General features: G+C 42.3%; 1 non-coding gene across 1 annotated transcript; it reads right to left on the reverse strand.

The window, feature by feature from the left end:
* Window positions 1-12,317: 12,317 nt before the first annotated feature.
* LOC147452068 (U5 spliceosomal RNA) lies at window positions 12,318-12,441 on the reverse strand. The gene has a single exon (XR_015189056.1). It is a non-coding gene; the product is annotated as a U5 spliceosomal RNA (small nuclear RNA).
* Between the last annotated feature and the right edge of the window lie 6,905 nt (window positions 12,442-19,346).

A 19,346-nucleotide genomic window follows, 5' to 3' on the forward strand; every position in this document is an offset into this window, starting at 1 on the left:
ACAAATAAAATCACCATGAGAGGTAGCCACATGCATATGTAATGAAGCAAAAGAGAGTTGGAGTGAGAAATTTCTTTAGACCAATTGAATAAGTGTGGAGAAACAAACCAATGGTAAATTGAGAATAGAACACTTACTTGATTTCTCGCACACCTTTTAAGGGGAGGACAGACGCTTGCTAACCATCACGAATTGCGACACTTGAAAGTTTTGAAGATGATTTCATGATCATTAACATAACCATGAGAGAGATCATGATGTATTTACAAGTTATTGAGGTGCTACAAATGATTTATTGGGTTGATAGAGTAAGAGATTGTAGAATGGAAAGAGTGGAGAATAGAGTTGCACTTCCTCCAAAGAGGAGGGTTAGAAGGGAGGATGTGAAAGAGGGAGAGTTGGGGTTTTCTCTACTATTGATCAAGAAACAACATGAAGCTGAAAATATAGGTGTGTGTCCTTGAGTCTCTCCAAGGGGGCTATTTATAGTTGTGTAGGAGTGGGATTATGCTACACTTAATTAGAGTAAGTGATTAGACCTAATTAAGTATCCTTTGACCACTCATTGAATATTGGACATACAAGGGACTATTTATTCACCAAAAATATCATTTTAGACCGTGAAGGCTCCATAGGGGTGCATAATGTAGGTGGGCCCCACCATGAGGCCCTACGGGTGGCTCCTGCGGGGTATCTCAACTTGTCTGTCTTGGCATTTAGAAAGCATCATTAGGTTGGTCCCATCACATGCAAGTGACCTTGAACACTCATTGCTCTTCTAGAAGATGAGTAAGGGAAAAATAAGATCTCACCCTCTTGATTTACTTGATTTACAGTTCCCTTTTGCTGCGAATCTGACAGATTTACACTATTTTGACCATAACTTTTTACCTGTAGCTCGGAATGACATGCTTCAAAAGGCAAAATTGACCTTCTCAACATGTTTGATATGAATTTGGACTATTCTTCACGCCCATGCACCAAGGAATTTGGTTTGGAAGGTCCACACTAGGCTAGGGAACCTTTTGCTTCCAAGTCTTCTTGTATGGGCCCTTTGCTTGTATGCATCCAAGGGGAATCATGCTTTTTCAAAAGGCTATGATGCTTAAACAAATAGAGGAGGGCCCAATATTATTTTCTTGTGAAAAGAATATACAATTGGAGTATTTTTGAAAGGAGAGAAACTATATGTATATTCTTAAGAGATATTGGGCCACCTATGTAGGGGGCATAGAAGACTTGTAGAGAGGGACCATAATCTTTGGTAAAGACAAGTGGAGAGTTGATTTCCATGGGAATTTATCTATATGGGGTGGAAGATGGATATATTATTTTTCTACTACTAATTCACAAGAGGTAAGAAAGTTTGGGGGTATATAGTTGGTTATTGTATGCTTATTCTATTTACAAAGCAAAAAAAAAAGGGTGGTAATATAAATATATGAATAAGGTGACATTTCTTGGAAGAGTATAATGTATGTGTCGCCACAAAGGTTAAACACAAAGAGGGGAAATTTACTCTAGATAACTTAATAGCGTAGAAAAATATATACACATATGAGGAAGAGGACGTTGAGTAGGCTGACAAATGTTGCAAAAAGATGGTTACCATTTTATGCCACTCATATTAGCCCTCCCCCAAGCCTAGAGATATTCATATCTTTAGGCGGACGGTGTTGCTTCTTTTTCTTCTTTTTTTTCTCTTTTTTTTGTCATTTTTCCTTTTCCACTTTTTTTTTTTCAATAGGAGGAGTGTCATGCACTCTTTTACTCCATTAGACCTGCTTTTCATTACCTCAATCCCATAAATCAGAGATGGGAGGGTTGCCTTGGGTATGTTCAGATTCCAAGGCTGGTTCTTCTTTGCACATCAAAGCTTTAAAAATAGGTGGAGCATTTGCCAAGCCGAAGGGAGCCATGTCAATTTGGAGCTTAGACGATGTAGGCAGATGACTGCCTATCAACGGATTGATACGTTGAAAGTAGGGCTTTAATCTCCATCCATTGACTCTGGTCTTGTGGAGTTTTCCTGATAAATCTGCTAATCTGTAACTACCATTCCCAAACATTGTTTTTATCATGAAAGGCCCTCCCATCTTTGCAAAAACTTTTTGTCAAGTCGAGTATCAAGTCGGTTATCATAGCGAAGAACCAACATACCTTCCTTCAATCCTTTCCCCTTGAGCTTCTTGTTGATTTTATCCCTTTGGCTTGTCGCTTTGGTGATGTAGTGATCAATGGACTCTTCTCTAACTAGCTCAAGTCATTGGAGATCTAAGATCCTTTCATGTAGAACCTCTTTTGGTTTTTTTGCAACTCTTGCAAGAACGCGCAAGCTTGAGAGCTCTACCTCAATGGGAGAAGTGCTTCCTGTCCATAAACTAGATGAAAAGGGGTGAATTGGGTAGATACCTTGAAAGATGTCCTATACACCCAAAGAGCAACCGTCAAATGCGATCCCAATCATTAGGCCGGTCCACAACCTGCTTAGAAATGATCTTACATATCATTCCATTCACTTTTTCCACCAATCCATTGCATTGAGGATAGTAGGGTGTGGAATGCAGGTGTTTCACTTTTAACCTCCTCAAGAGATCATTCAGAAGGTCAGCCCTAAAACCCGGGCCTCGATCTGATAAGATTTCTAGGGGTGTTCCAAACCTACTACAAATATGATCAAAAATAAACTTTGATACCTCTTCAGCTGTGATTCGGGTTGTGCTTGTTGCTTCCGCCCATCGTGTCATGTAGTCAACACCCATGATGATGAAAACCTTCCCTGTAGAAGTACGAGGTAGGGGACCTATTGCATCCACACCCCACGTTTCAAAAGGGCCATAAGATATTATTGGGACTCGAGGCTCATATGTTAGTCGTCTATCCCCAACAATTTGGCATGGCTTACATGCCTTACACCAATATTGGACATCACGATGTAAGCTCGGCCAAATAAACCCTGCTTGTAAAATCTTCGTACTTGTAATATCTTGAGAAAAGTGACCACCACAGACATCATCATGCATTAGGGAATTTCGGAGGTCATTTGGAGGGCCTTCTAAGAAAATGTATTTTTTGCACTCTCTCTCTAGAAAGAATGGCAAATAAAAGAGCTGGGTCTTTCACAGTAAAAGTTCAAAAAGTGTACTTTAAGTAGATTCCTTACTCTTCTGAACATTCGTTCGTAGTGATTGAGGGATAATCCTCTTTTCAGTTGCATTGAATGAACCTCGTCAATATGGAGGGAATGAGGCTAACATGGAGGGACGAAGGCTCAGCCACTATTCAATTTCCATTAAACCTGCACATTTGGCTAATGGCACACTCCTCAAATGGCACAAATGTTACCCAGAAACGAGCCAAATATCACCTTCACATTGATTTGGACAATGAGTGCCAACCATTGATTAAGCGCAGTAAAACAAATACACATATACCTCCCGCTTCATAGACACGCTTAGAGCTCAGGGAGCTAAACACATAGATATCTGGACGAGAGGCTCTCTCTACCCTAAGAATCCAATGACTAATGCGTCTCCACCGTTTGTCAATCCTACAAGCTTATTGACCTTTGCTGGTGATGGAGAAAAGGGCCTTCTGGGTTATTGTAAATCTCTTACAAGAGAAGCTGAAACTTACAAGAGCATTCTCCAAGCTCAACAATGTGAGATTGTTCGCCTTTCACATTTACATTCTACAGATCAGGTTACCATTTTGCAACATAAAACAGAGGTACAAGAACTGAAAGGAAAGGTGCGAAGTTGTCAAATGAAACACCATCTTGGGTGGTCGTATCCGAAAGAAGAAATTGTGCAATCTTGAAACATTGCAGGTTGCATCAGGAGGTCTCAAGAAAAGAATCCGAGCATTAAGGTGATGCTTCTTGGTTGGCTACATTGTCTTAGTTAAGTAATCTTTTTGTTTTTTCTTGTTATGCATTTTTTCATGTGCCTAAATAGTGTTAGTGAAGCAAATTTTTCTGTTATTTACTTATGCATTGTCTTCATGTAGAGATTCAATCTATCCTGACAAGGAAAACATTGACCCCAAAGCCAATATAGGAAAGATTGAAGCCACTTATAAGTAGAAGCCTGGCAACAGATATAGTACATGACAAAGTTTAAGGTCCTACAACGAAATGTAGTGGACCGTTTATTTCAGAGAACTCAGTGCCTGCAAAAGAGATACAAGGCACACTTGATTCACTTGTGTAAGCAAAGAGGATATTCGGCTATCCAAAAGTCTGTCTCATCCATCTTTTTAGAAAGGGTATAAAATCCAAATTCTACCATCAGCCCTCAAGTGTTTGGAAATAGAGGCTTCAACTTAACGAGCACAGGGAGACTATCTTGGACAGCCAGCCCCTTTCTTATGAAACAACTTTCAGTGGCCATGGAGTCAACACACATGGAGCAAACATGGCATATGATGAGTTCAACAATATTTTTATGGACCTGCGGATATTACAGAAGAGAATGGTGGAGTTTTACAACATCACATTTGAAGAGTCACGAGGGCTGTTACATTTTGTGTTAAAACTGGATGAGTGTCAAGGACTGGAAGTTTTTATACTGGGAAAACTTGGCCCCAATACACATTAATGTTCAGACTTCGTGAATAAGGTGAAAAAGTAAAGGGCAACTGGCGACGCATTATGTTAAGAACGGAGGAGAACAGACCAAGATGACCACGACAACATAAACCCCGCTGTTAGGGAAAAGGAAAAGAGGCAGTGTCAACTAAGGAAAAAAGCCCATTAGCCCAGGTGGCGACAACAGAGAAAGATTTGGCCAAAAAGGCAATCTCTGAACCCCACATCTCTCAATTTCCATTACAACCCCACATCTTTGTTTGTATGTAGGATCTTGGAGTTGCTTGCTAAGCTAGAGAGCTGAGATGGGGCATTTGATGTGTCACTACACGACACGTCTCCCTTGAAAAGGGGACTTCATGAGTCCACTAACGAATGCTGGGGGAGGGCGACTTCATGAAATTTTGTAATTTATTTTGAAGACCTAAGCATTTTGTAAGTAATTGCATTAGTTTACCCTAGAGCGGGACATCGTCCCTGCTGGTTGTGGGCAACCATGCATGAAGATGATACTTTGCCGCAAGGTTGACATGATGGTAGATGCGGCCAAAGCTTGGATGTCAAGACAAGGGTCCTATGGGGCAAGGCCCAACCTAGGGGGTCAGGGACCTAGGTCAAGGGCCTGGACAGGACCAGTGTGGACTAGGGATCCGCTTAGGGCAAGAGCTAGGAGCTAGGCCTATATAAAGGGCCGTAGGGAGGAGGATCCTACGTCTTAGTCGCCTAGGTCTTACATTGGTATTAGAGCTCAGGGGGAAGGGAAGGGCTAGGGAAGAGGGAGTTGCATGATCTCTCTCTCTCTCTCTCTCTCTCTCTCTCTCTCTCTCTCTCTCTCCTCTCTCTCTCTCTCTCTCTCTCTCTCTCTCTCTCGGAGTTCCATGGAGGTGGGTCGTGGGCAAGTTCCATGAGGATGTCCTCTTCTCGATTCTGCAGGGCAGGCATGGCCCCTTGAGTACAAGTAGGGAATCTCGCTACCGGCGTGGGAGGGGCCGCTAACTCGAGAGTGGGCCGCCAGTCGACCTGTGCCTAATCAAGCCAGAGCAGGCTCGTTGGGAGCGCCTCCTCATGGGTAGAAAATCACGCTACAAGTCCGTTAGCAAGCGAAGCCCGTATGGCGCACTCTCTTCCTCTGTCTTCTCCTGCGCAAGCGGCCCGCTGCCATCACTGAGTTTTTTTTTCTCGATGGCCTTCACACTTGGCCAAGGGCCAAGGACTTTGGGTTTAATTGATGAAGAACCCATTCACCCACAACACAGCCGAGCCTTGATGTTTTCAAGCTAGTTCGGAGCAGGGTCTTCAGAGTGCACGAGTATCCTGCCATCACTGAGTTTTTTTTTCTCGATGGCCTTCACACTTGGCCAAGGGCCAAGGACTTTGGGTTTAATTGATGAAGAACCCATTCACCCACAACACAGCCGAGCCTTGATGTTTTCAAGCTAGTTCGGAGCAGGGTCTTCAGAGTGCACGAGTATCTCTTCACCAAATTTTCCTGTGTATTCGATTTGCTGCAATTTTTGAATTTTTTGAAAATTTTTCCCCGAATCTACATAGGGCAACGCTTGGTTATGATTCTTTCATGCCATCTCAGTGCCACGACTACCTAGTTTTGACAAGGCCTCAACTTGTCAAGGCATGCAAGGCATGTGAGCAAGATGACATCTACCACACTCATTTGGACGGGAAGGAATTAGCATCATGCCGATGGCAAGAAAAAATCGGCATAGCAAGGGCCTCAAGCATGGCTATTGGCACGGCCATATTATACGGCATGCTCAGCACAATCGAGAGGAAGCGAAGCAAAGTGCTTCCGCATCTTTGAAAAGAGATTTTCCAGGGTTTTTTTGTCCCAAAATCACCGATGATTTCACTTCGATCAAGGATTGCACTAGGCAACACAAAGTGTTAGCCAACTTTCATGAAAAAACTCAACCAATAGCATGTCTTGACGATGCTCCAAGGGATGTGCTAGTGGTATGACTGGACCAAGGTTCAACAAGAGCACAAGGATTCATACTAATCCACAGGTTTGAGGTTTCATGTTTTTTTTTTTCTCGTTTTATGTATGATGTCAATTGCAGGGGATATTCCAGATATTTGTAAAAGTTAATTCTTGCTTCAAGAATTATTCTTGTCCAATCAAGTAGCCATGAATGATGATGCACCGCAAGTTGCTACCAATTGGTACTGTTATTCAATTGCATTCAGGAAAGTACATGCAATGCCTGCAATGGGTATGGTACAGATGTTGGCATGGCCGACTAATTCTTTTTATTTTTCTTTTCTTCGTTTACGTTTTCTTTGTGCCCTTAAGGTAAATATTTATATACCTCGGGTACGGCATTTTTCTCGACAAAGCCACAGAGTGGTGGGTATTAATTTCGATATACCACCATCATAAGCTGCACGATGGTACTTCCATCATGTTTTCACAACGAACAAGGCTCCACCAAGGCAAAGTTACCTAGCGAATAAGGGCAACGCCGGGCATGGTCGCTAACTTGGGGGAAGCAAGGATTCCGGCAGGAGGGCTCCATATCTACATATATGTCAGGGACAATATTTACGTATATCCCAAAGACAACGTAATCAAGCCAAGTAGGTACATAGTACATATTTTGCAAGTTTTTTTGCTTTTCAGTACATGGGGCCAATTCAACAAGGTTGATTACCAGTAAATGCTCAACAACGTCGACTTTCTTTTGCTCGGTAAATTGGCAAGCATATCTCTATGCTATGAGCATAGAAGTATTTATGTGAAGCACGGCTTTTATAATTGCTCAATTTCGTATTGAGACTTCACACGTTTGGCATATGGTTTCACCATACAAAATTGGGAAGAAATAGGCAATGTGTTTGCAGGTTAATTCATATTGCATGTTATTTCATTATGTACCAGACAGGTGTATAGGATATACGATGGCGTCTGTGCAGATATGGCTATAAGACATTTTGGAACGAGTTTTCCTTCCACATTTCAAGACAACTGGTTACAGCAACGACCAGGTTAGCCAAGTTCAAGTTTTTTCATGTTTACACTTTACTTGGCAATTACTGTCGTTGTGCAAAGAAAGTGCTCTGGCAATTTCATATGAAGCAAAGCTTCGAGGAACTGGCAAAATAGGCAATATCACTCACAGAATCCCTTCCAGTCTAAACTATGCATAGCACTTATGGTTTTGGTTCTCACGGTTAATGCCATCACTCACAAAATCCCTACCAGTCTAAACTATGCATAGCACTAATGGTTTTGGTTCTCACGCAAGGGCTTACAATTATGCATGCAAGCATGCCTAGTGATATGAGTGGATTTTCAACCCCCACTTCATGCAATTACGCTTCCGCTATCACACTCGCAACTCTGTCAAGGACAGATTAAGGATAGATTGTTTAATATGATTGTTGGTTGCTATCAACACACAACACCAAAAGGAGCCCAATTCTAGGACTTATTTCACGAGCAATCATGACCCCTGCAAGGTAGGTGGATCGGAATGAGTTTTGTGTTTTTCTGTTACCTCTCTCGATGCAAGAGTCATACCGGAAAACTGGGGAATGCTTATACGATAAGATGCAAGTCAGGCATAAGATGTGTAAGAGCACATAGCTTGGGCACACACTCTAAAAACTTAAGGCAAGCTCCTCAGCCCAGCATGCTCTTCTTTTCTTCTCTATCTCTTATCTTCTAAGAAGCTTTTGATACATGTTTTGCTCGTGAGTCAGCTTGAGTCAAGGTACTCTAACTCACAGCTAGCACCTGGCCAAGATGCTACTCAAATTAATCTTCATCGGTTCGTCGATTGAACACTATTTTGCATAAGGACTATGAGCCAAACAGGCTAAGAGCCGTTGTCAGGCCAAGGGTAAGACCCACCTATTGGTATTCCTTGGATGATTGTTCTCAAGATCGAATAGCTCTACCCAGTGGAGTACACATTGACGTTAATTGACAAGGAAGAGTCTTGTCATTACGGAAGTTTAGGGTGTCTTTTTTGCACTACATGTTTTCAGTGCGACACTCAAGTTGAGTTTTTACTAATCTTCAACTCACAGCAGCTGATCTCTACAGGAAAGTATAGATGCAGCAATCAGTTGTTGTCACACCATGGTTGTCCATAAGAGCTCGGCAGTTCACTTGTTTGGGTCTCCTGCTCTCTCTATAGCACTATGGAGTGTCTATGGACATACTGTTTTGGGGTAAGACCCGGCGGGTGATTGCTACATCACCCCATAGGCATTAAGGATCACAGTTTGATCTGCATTGAGGATCATAGTTGATCTCTCCCAGTTATACTTTCAAGGAAAGACTTCCGCAATCTACCATGCGGTAGCAAACGAACACACTTTTCAAGTAGATTCCAATAATTCTGTACACGGTTGACTATGTTGGTTACCGTTATCTGCTAGTTGACCAATTTCTACAAGGCGTCTTACCAAGGGGTTTGACTACGTAGATTCTAAATCCAAGGGCTTGGATTGCAAAGGCAACACCCAGGGAACCCAGTGTAATGCTATTTGTTTTTTCAGGTAGGGGACGTGGTCCTCTCCATTTGAATACGGGTAAGTGAACATTACGTTCAAATCTCCAAGTACGCATCTATTGATTTGGTGTTATTCCATTTTTTATATGCTTTGCTCGAGTTTTCAAGAATAAGTACGCTTGAATGTTACAGAGCCATGCCAAGGGCATGTCGGCACAAATTATTTTGGACCAAGTGTCCAATCTATCTTTCAGCCTTATGCTCTTACGAACCTACTTGTAGGGTTTAATTTGGCACATGTTGTCACATGGGATACAACATGGTCTAGGAACTCAAGGAGTTCGGTTTAGCCAGTGGGTGGAGCAAAGAATGAGGGTCCCTCTCACTCTTGTCGCAGAGTATTTAGAGTTACCTCCACACACAAGTACCTCTTGTACTTGTAGGATGTTCTTTTCTCAGATATCTTTAGTTGAGACATATTCCACATGTGGCGAATATGACTCTCTGGAACTGACACTGGCACCCACTAGTTCAGATATGTGTTCCGACAAAGTCCCTAGGTGCTGGTCACATATGTTTTCTCGACCATTTTTTAGCACGATATCAGGAGCAATTTTGTGGCCAACAATTGTCGGATACTTAGAATGACTTGTTAAGGTACAAGTACGGCTAACCAACATTACAGATGGTTGTTTATACATATAGCAAATGAAAAAGTTTCATTGTTTGTACCTAGAAGTGATCACTATTTCACCTTCTATTATGGTTCAGACGCTTCACCAAGGCTTGCACAAGATTGCAACTGAAAGTATTTAGTTTCTTTTCAGAACTATTTACATTCCTCTTTAAATGTGTGTTACGCGCATCACATTTTCCATAAGTATTGGCAAGGATCATTATGGATATACAGGTTCGGGTTTGTTTTTGCTAAATGCATCCACACTAGGTGTTACGGGCCATAGTGTTTAGCAAAAGCTGATTTGGAGCGGCATGCATATTCCTTAATTTGTTGCTTATAAAGCATTTTTCACTCTAAGTGCAATATCTTTAGGAGATTATTTTTGGGTCTACTAATCATCAATAGAGGTCATGGCCCGGTTTGGGCGTTTGTGGATTTTTTCAAGTTAACCACGATGGTTATTTCGGACATTGTTGATTCCTCATCAATGTTATACACTACTGTGATTCCCCGTTTACCAGTCATCTGGGACGACTGCCTGTAAGCCGTGAGGAAAACACACTTCAGTACTGTCAGTTATCCAACGGGATAGGCAGATTACAAAGAGTAATCTTGTGCTCAAGGATAAGCAAAGTGCGTACGTTAGCACCAAGCGATCCAATTAGTAAGCATTTATTGCTCTTCATGGAGTTTACTTACTATCAGTTAATGCATGTTGCGACTCGGTAGTCTCTTAATGTATAAGTCAGGTTCTCAACCTTGACACTCGTTAGGGTGGGGTTTTACTGATGAAATTTGAGAACAAGTCAAGGACTTACACTTGGCTAATGACTTAGGTCAGCAAGTTACTTTCACAGAAAGTGAAAAGAGGTACTCTTCAGGTACATCTTTGCCATGTTAACTCGTTTAGCATGCTCATGTACGTTCTAAATAGAGTTTATACACTAGATTGTTGCAAATGGACAGCAATGTGGAAAATCAAGATGTTACTCTTGGTTTCATTGAACCTCTGCGGAACCGTGTTCCGGGCAACGAAACAGCTAGATCCTTGAGGGATGCCACTTGGAAACATTAGTGTTTTTAAGAAGAAATTCTCCACTTTTGTTTTCGAGGACGAAAACTCTTCTTAAGGGGGAAGTAATGTCAGGACAAGGGTCCTACGGGGCAAGGCCCAACCTAGGGGGTCAGGGACCTATGCCAAGGGCCTGGACGGGACCAATGTGGACTGCGGATCCGCTTAGGGCAAGAGCTAGGAGCTAGGCCTATATAAAGGGCGGTAGGGAGGGGGATCCTACGTCTTAGTCTCCTAGGTCTTACATTGGATCTCACACCACCTGGTGAGATTTCTCTGTCATGAGCAATAAATAGCGATTGCCGAGATGACAAATGTAGGGCAAGGGCCCACCAAATCCCAACCGATAAGTTTGAATGGACAATTAACCTTGACTGGAGCTTACTCTCCATGCATGTTGTGTGGGTCATTGATTTTTTGGCGAATTGTGCATGCTTTGAGATGTGTGGATTCTGGATTGCATGACTTAGGCCAGTAATAGGACAATGTTGATGTTGTCGAGTACTTTGTGAAACCCTAGATGCCCAAATATGTAGTACTGAATGTAAAGTTTGTCAAACTGTTTGGGTATGTGGATTCTTGCAAGGTGGTCTTGTTTGACGCAGTACATGATGTGATCCTAACAATCTGCTGTAAGCTCCTAACAATCTCTTGTATCTTGTTGAAATTGTTGTAAGGTTCTAAGTACTGCCTGTTGTATATGCTCTACCCGTGATTAGCCATCGATGACATAATTAGTGATGCCCTTTCAATAGTTGAGCACTAGCAAAGCTATTCCTCATCATTCGCCTAGGCTTGAGAGATGCACCCATTGCTATGTAATTGCTGTTGTGTACAGCCTTTTCTGGGATTGGTGGCGGCCATTGTAGGGTATTGCCCCGTTGCCAACAATGCAATAGGCCTTGGGGGCATCTGCCAAGGATCAAAGTTATGCAACAACGCTAAGTACATCCCACCAGGGCATCCCGAGCATGCCTCCGTGCTGGCAATAGCATCGGCTGAGAGGAGCTAGTAGGCAAGGCAAATCTGAATCCAACACACGCTTTCTAAGCGTAGAGACAAACACCACAAAAAGTCCTTCCTCACCTGATCAAAGTGATGCAACTCCCACGAGGGCATCTCGACCATACCTCCCTGCTTGCAATAGCTTCGGTTGAGAAGAGCTAGTGAATCCAACACACACTAGACCAATCTCTAAGCGTAGAGACAATGCACCACAAAAAGTCCTTCCTCACCTGATCAGTTTAGTAATCTAACAGGATACTAGGGGACCCTCTAGTCATCTCATTCATGACATCCAGGGGGCTTCTCGTCGAGACCCTCTCATTGATGAGCTCCCAAATATGCATGCTCAGGAGAAAGCTGCATCAAGCAATTGGACCAGACAATCCTCTCCCCAAAGCATGTAAATTCTAACATAAAAAGTACAACACTTCAAGCAGGCTGCCTGAGGAAGACGATGGTGCATGATGTAACTTCAAAATGGAAGATTGAGAGGGGCCCCCTCGCAGAGGAGGAAGCCCTTGCCAAAAATTCAGAGTATGGTGCTTCATCTGGGCCGAGCACACGGTATTCTTTAGTAAAAGGCGAAAGACTAGTTCGCTCTGTGCTCAACCCGCACCTTAACCCAGGAAGGAGCAGGCCTCAGCCTTAGTGGTGCAACAACCTTGCGCCCCCCGCATGTGGGATATTATAGACAGCACCACGTCCACTTGCCCGCATGCTGGATATGATTGGACAATACCACGAGCATGCTGTGCACCCTTCTCTTCCCCTTCATTTGCACCCCTCAAGAATGCTCACATGCCACACATCAAACCCTCACTTCACATTTGTTCAAAGCAACCCATAGCTTCTTGGCCCTACCCAAAAATCATTCTCAGTTGTGTCTTATTATTCTCATAAATTTCACTACCATATGTCAGCACAGCCGCATGACTCTAGTACGCTCTACACACTTCCCTACATCTCTTCACAATCTTTTCCCTTGTCAATATCTCCTATTTGGCCCGTATTCTATATCCCTCACCATGATATGGTATTGATGACTGTGAACACACTTCGGACCATTGGGGCACTTGCGTGTGCATTCCTGTAATCCCATCTCCAACATTTGTTATCAGAGTAGACTTTGCAATTCTTCTTCTTCCCCACATTTTTGTACATCTTGCACTCCCATTTCCAACATTTGGTACCATCGCAAACTTCCATATCCCGAGCAGCATTGCCAACACCCTCCTGGTTCACTTTCTCATATCATAGTGATATTTGATGAGCATTTTCATGGGGATAAGAACTTTGGAAGGGCTCATAGAGGTCTCTATTTCCAAAATTTTAATGTAGGCTCTATCATTCTTAACCTCTTTACTTAACATGCGGTATCAACACTTCCATTAGTATAGGTTTGGATCTTGAAGGCTAGTTGCATGGGCATACACTCCCCATGCTACGTCACCCAAACTATCTCTTTCTTGCTTGGATGGTTGCTATTCATACCTCTTGCATTGCATTTTTAGGTTTCGTTTTCGCATAATAAGCCTTGGATTGATTGTTGGATGTGTGAGCATTGGATCCCAGTTTTGTAGCCTCAATTTCGAGCCCACCGTAGCCCCAGTTCTCTGCAAAATTTTGCGTGTGCAAATAATGCCTGACCATATGGGCCCCCTCATGCCCTATTTGGACCTTATTTGAGCTCCCATAGCTCTCGGGGTTTGTAGAGTCGATTTCAAATAATCTTGCATGTGTTGTTTCAACAACGTAACGAGAAAGGAAGCTTCACTTACGAAAGAAGATGCTCTATTCTCTGGGGGGCAATTGATTTTGGGTTCAACTCTTGCTTACTGTAGGGTGGTCTACGTTTGCAGGTTCTTTTGCTTTTACAGGTCCTTTGCATTGCAGGAGTTTGCATCCAAAGAGCTCGGATTGAGCTTGTTAGTTCTCTTGTTTTGTGCAATATAAGGTTTTCTCTCGGTGAAGAGAGTGTGGGCTGAAAATTTCAGCAAATTTATGCGCATACGCTCAGAACATCTTGTAAATGTATGCACTCTTGTGGACTCTAAAGATTCAAGAGTGGATTCATCACAAGTTATGTGCATTGACTTGTGCCCTTCGGCAGATTTTGGAAAGTGTGGTGCATGGATTTGCAGAGAGTTTTGCAAGCATTTCTAGCATGATTGTGAGCTGGATTTTCAGCTGATTTGGATGCTCATTTTATACACATTTGGTGCATGCTTGACGCTTGTTTGTATTGCCTTGTGTGCGCTTTTCAGCGGATGATATTCTTTGCCTTGCAATGGCATATGTGGAGTGATTTTCAGTTGTCAATTTCTGCCATATTTTGGTTGGTTTGCATCCAGGTTTTTGCTAGTATATGCCTTGCTTGTAGAGTGTGGTTGATGCACTTTGTGTTTCGGATTACAAGATTGTTTTCTAAGTTCAAGGAGTTGAGACTTTGGGGCAACTCATGTATGCTTGAGTGCAGATGTTACGCATGATTTGCTCATGGTTTTCAGCTAGTTTATGGCATGTATGGTTTTTATGGTTAGATAGCCAAGACACTGTCAAAACTCTGACGGATTTTTCTTGTGATTTTATTTGTTTATGCGCATGGTGTGTAGTCGATTTTGATTGCATTTGGCACTCAGCGGTTGCTTTGCCATAGTGTTTTGCATCGCATTGTGAGAGTGTTTGCTCACAAGGTTATGTCCTTTGACATATATGCGGTAATTTCTTCAGAAGAGAGATTGTTGATGATAGATTCATTGGAGAGTGGATTCATCACAAGCTATGTTCATTGACTTGTGCCCTTGAGTAGATTTCGAAAAGTGTGGTGCATGGATTTGCAGAGAGTTTTGCAATCATTTCTAGCATGATTGTGAGCTAGATTTTCCTCTGATTTGGATGATCATTTGATACACATTTGGTGCATGCTTGATACTTGTTTGGATTGCCATGTGGATGCACATGATGTGCGCTTTTTGACGGATAATTTTCTTTGCCTCGCAATGGAATATGTGGGCTAATTTTCAGTTGTTTTGAGCATCAATTTGTGCCATATTTTAGTTGGTTTGCATCTAGGTTTATGCTAGTATATGCCTTGCTTGTAGAGTGTGGTTGATGCACTTTGTGTTTCGGATTACAAGATTGTGTTCTAGGTTCTAGGAGTTGAGACTTTGGGGCAGCTCATGTATGCTTGAGTACAGATTTGACACATGATTTGCTCATGGTTTTTAGCATGTTTATGGCATGTATGGTTTTTATGGTTAGATAGCCAAGACACTGTCAAAACTCTGACGGAAATTTCTTGTGATTTTATTTGTTTATGCGCATGGTGTGTAGTCGAGTTTGATTGCATTTGGCACTCAGCGGTTGCTTTGCCATAGTGTTTTGGCATCTCATTGTGAGAGTGTTTGCTCACAAGGTTATGTCCTTTGACATATATGCGGTAATTTCTTCAGAAGAGAGATTGTTGATGATAGATTCATTGGATATCGCATAGTGCTCTTGGATTCGAGCGGAATTTCTCGCATCATTTCAGCGATTTTGCTCACTTGTTTTGTTACATTGATCGCCATATTTTCTGACAGTTCTCTTGGACAATTTATGTTATATTTTGACAGTACTTGGTGTGTGAGTTAGTCGGGCTTTGGCTATTCAGTTGATTGATTTGTGCTTGATCTTATCACATGTTATCACCATGAATTTGGCGTGTACATCATTGTCACGGTTTATGCTTTTTCATACGAAGTTTGATGGTTCAAACTTTGAGCATTGGAAAGCATGTATGCATGATGCATTGACTCAATTGGGCCAAGTGTTTCCACTACAGGGCATGGATGCTAGGCCAGAGTCTATGACTGATGATGAGTGGGAGGACTTGAACGAGCTTGCACGTTCGATGATCATGTTACACCTTGATGAGTCTATCTATCGCATTGGTTTCGATGCATGTACAACTAGAGAGTTATGGCAAAGATTGTGCAATGCTTTTGGCACAAATGAGTCTAGAGAGATGTCTATAGTCAAAGGATGATCTTGAAGACATAGAGATGTCGTGTGTTGGCATTGTGTTCATATAGGGCATGTACATAGGTGTTGTTTTTGGTGGATGAGGCAGCACAAGAGACAACACAGGAGAGATGCTATCACTTTGGATGATGTGGGAGGGTGACTGCTAAATCACCCCATAGACATTGAGGATCACAGTTTGATCTCTCCCCGTTAAATTTTCAAGGAAAGAATTCCGCAATCCACCATACGGTAGCGGACGAATTCAACTTTTCGAGTTGATTCCAATCATTGTGTACAGGGTTAACTATGTTGGTTACTGTTGCTTGCTAGTTGAGCAGTTTCTACAGAGGGTCTTACTAAGGGGTTTGACTACGTAGATGTTAACCACAGGGGTTGGATTGCGCAAGCAACACCCACGGTTTCCAGTGCAAGTCATATAAATACGCTTGAATGTTTCAAAGCCAAGGGCATGTTGGAACAGAGTATTTTGGACCGTAGCGTCCACTATACCTTATGTTGTTACGAACCTAGTTGTAGGGTTCGATTTGGCACATGTTGTCACATGGGATACAACATGGTCTAGGAACTCCAGGAGTTCAGTTTAGCCAGTGTGGAGCATGATAATGAGGGTCCCTCTCACTCTTGTCGCGGAGTGTTTGCAGTTACCTCCACACACAAGTACCAGCTCGTACTTGATGGATGTCGCTTTTCTTGATATCCTTGTTTGAGACATATTCCACATGTGGAGAATATGAGTATCTCGGACTGACACTGGCGCCAACTTTTTACCAATGTGTCGCAACGAAGTCCCTAGGTACTGGTCGCATCCATTGGTTCGACCATTTTAAGCACACAGTATAATGAGCAATTTCAGTGGTCAAAAATTTTCGGTTACTAAGTACAAACTTGTTATTACAATTACAAGTGTTGTGAAACCACCTTAACGGAGGGTCGTTTCTACATATAGCTACGTATGCTATGTACATGAGAATGTCTCATGGTTGGTACCTGGGTGTGACTGCGTTGTCACATTCTGTTATGGTCCAACTTTTGTTGCAAAATATGTTATATTCATGAGAATGTCTCATGGTTGGTACCTAGGTGTGACCGGGTTGTCACATTCTATTATGGTCCAAATTTGTTGCAAGATTTTCACGTACGTACCGTGGAAAGTCTCGTCATGGAATTGCAGTTCGGATATGTTTGTGTTAAATGCATGCACACTAGGTGTTATGGGCCCTAGTGTTTAACACAAATTTATTCGGAGCGGCATGCAAATTCATGGACATTGTTGTTTCTGCAATTTTTTGCACTGCCAGTGCAATCTCTCTTGCAGATTTAGTATGATTTTACACCCTGCCATACAAGGTGATAGTTGAGTATGGGTGTTCGTGATTGGCTGCTTGAAACTCCAATCTGCTTTCAACCTAGTTGGTTGTCTCCATTCCATATCGAGTATATGGATGGATAATCAATGATTGAGTCATAGTTTGTCGTCAGTCGTGGGCGACTGTCTGTAAGTGGTTGGGGGAAAGCACCTCACTCTTACTGTTGCTATTCATCCCACGTAGGATGGGCAGCTTACAAGCATTCTATTTAGTACTAAAGGATATGCAAAGTGCATACGTTAGTAAAGCACGCTAAAGGATATGCTAAGTGCATACGTTAGCAAGAAGTGAAACAACTAGATCGGTTACCTTTCTGGTTTGGAGTTTGCTTCATATGATGAAAGGCATGTTACGGCTAGTTCTAGTCTCTACATGTTATTCTCAAGTTATCAACCTTAATCATCAGTTTGGATGAGGTTGACTATTGGCAAGAAACCACCGCAAGTCAAGGACTTGGTTGCTGCTGATGAATATGTCAGCATAGTACTTTCATGGAAAGATGAGCCGAGGTTATATTGCACATTCCAGTACCTTCAGAAAGTCTGAAACCTGGGTATGCATTTAAACACCTCTTAGTTGTGATAACTCGTTTAGCATTCTGAAGTGAGTTCTAAATGGAGCCTTCATGCTCTTTTGATTATGAGTCGGTTAACCAAGACGGTTGCACAGGGACAACAATGTAGAAAATCAAGATGTTACTCTTGATTTCATTGAACCTCCCAATGAACCGGGTTCCGATTCAACGAACCATTGGATCCATGAGGGATGCCATGGTGGAAAACATTAGTGTTCTTATGAAGATACCACCACTTGTGTTTTTGACGATGAAAACGCTTCTCCAAGGGGGGAGAAATGTCATGCCAAGGGTAGGACTAGATGGGCACGGCCCGGGCAATGTGCCGGACACACATGCAGTAAACGGGTCTATATATGGAAGAGGGCCAGGGGCCTATATATAGGATGGTTGGGAGGTTATTCGCATGTCTGTCTACCCGCTGGTCTAACAGATTTTGGGAGGGTCTTCAATAATTGGTTCATTTGGAGGCTCTCCTTTGTAGGGCTTGAGTAGGCTCCCATGAAAATCATTGTGTATGAGCCAATGGTTAGGCAACTTGAGTTGATAAGCCACCTCATTGATTGGCTTCAAAATTTGAAAAGGACCATAGTATCTTTTTGCTAGTTTAGCATAAATTACTTTTGATGGCCCATAGGATTTTTGCCCGTCGTTTGCCTCAATCCAGCCTTAAGAAACTTAAGTAAGACCCAATCATTTTCTTTGAACATTAAGGCCCTTCTGTGCTTGTCAGCAGCAGCTTTTTGTCTTAGTTGGGAGATGGATATAGCTTTCTTAATCTTTTGAAAAGATGCTTGCAGGTCACGGCTATACTCATCGGCAGTGAAGATCTTCCCATGTACTTTAAGTAGCAAGGGACTTTTAGGTCTTCCCTCTATGATTTCAAAAGGTGCTTTTCCCGTAGAAGTATGGGTAGTATTATTGTATGCAAACTCTACAAGAGGTAAGTACTTTTCTTCCCATTGTCAGCGTTGATCTACTTATGTAACATAGGTCTTTAGTAGATCAAGAATCGTAAGATTGGCTATCTCACTTTGGCCATCCTTTTGTGGGTATATCTCCCAAGCACCAAATGGATTAGTCATCCATCTTGGAATGATGTCGTAGGGTAAAAAGGGATCCTCTACCCGCTAAGACAAAATGACTAATGACTATGACTTTATCTCTTTTACCTCATAGTCGAGGACGACTATGATTTCAAGAGAGAGGAAATGTCATTAAATATCTAATATCTAACCAAACCAAATGATTTTCTCATATTAAACTGATCAATTAATGTGGGATAATAAACAGGAACAAGGGTTAGAATATAGACATATGCTTACGAATCTATCTCAACACGAGGCCAATGGTAAAGGGGCCCAAATTAGAGATGGTCTATCAAAGAGCAAGGTTAACTAATGGAGCTTAAAAGACCTTAGGGTTAGCTTCATTAAAGACCTCCAATGGTTAGTGTTAAAAGTCCTTTGACCTTAAGCACGTTAGGGCTGAGCTTGAGGTGGGAACCCTACCTAAACTTTTCTTTGACCTTAAGCAAGCTAGGGATGTGCTTGAGGT

Source organism: Adiantum capillus-veneris, chromosome 8, assembly GCF_014529385.1.
Source record: "Adiantum capillus-veneris isolate H3 chromosome 8, ASM1452938v2, whole genome shotgun sequence".
Lineage (NCBI taxonomy): Eukaryota > Viridiplantae > Streptophyta > Polypodiopsida > Polypodiales > Pteridaceae > Adiantum > Adiantum capillus-veneris.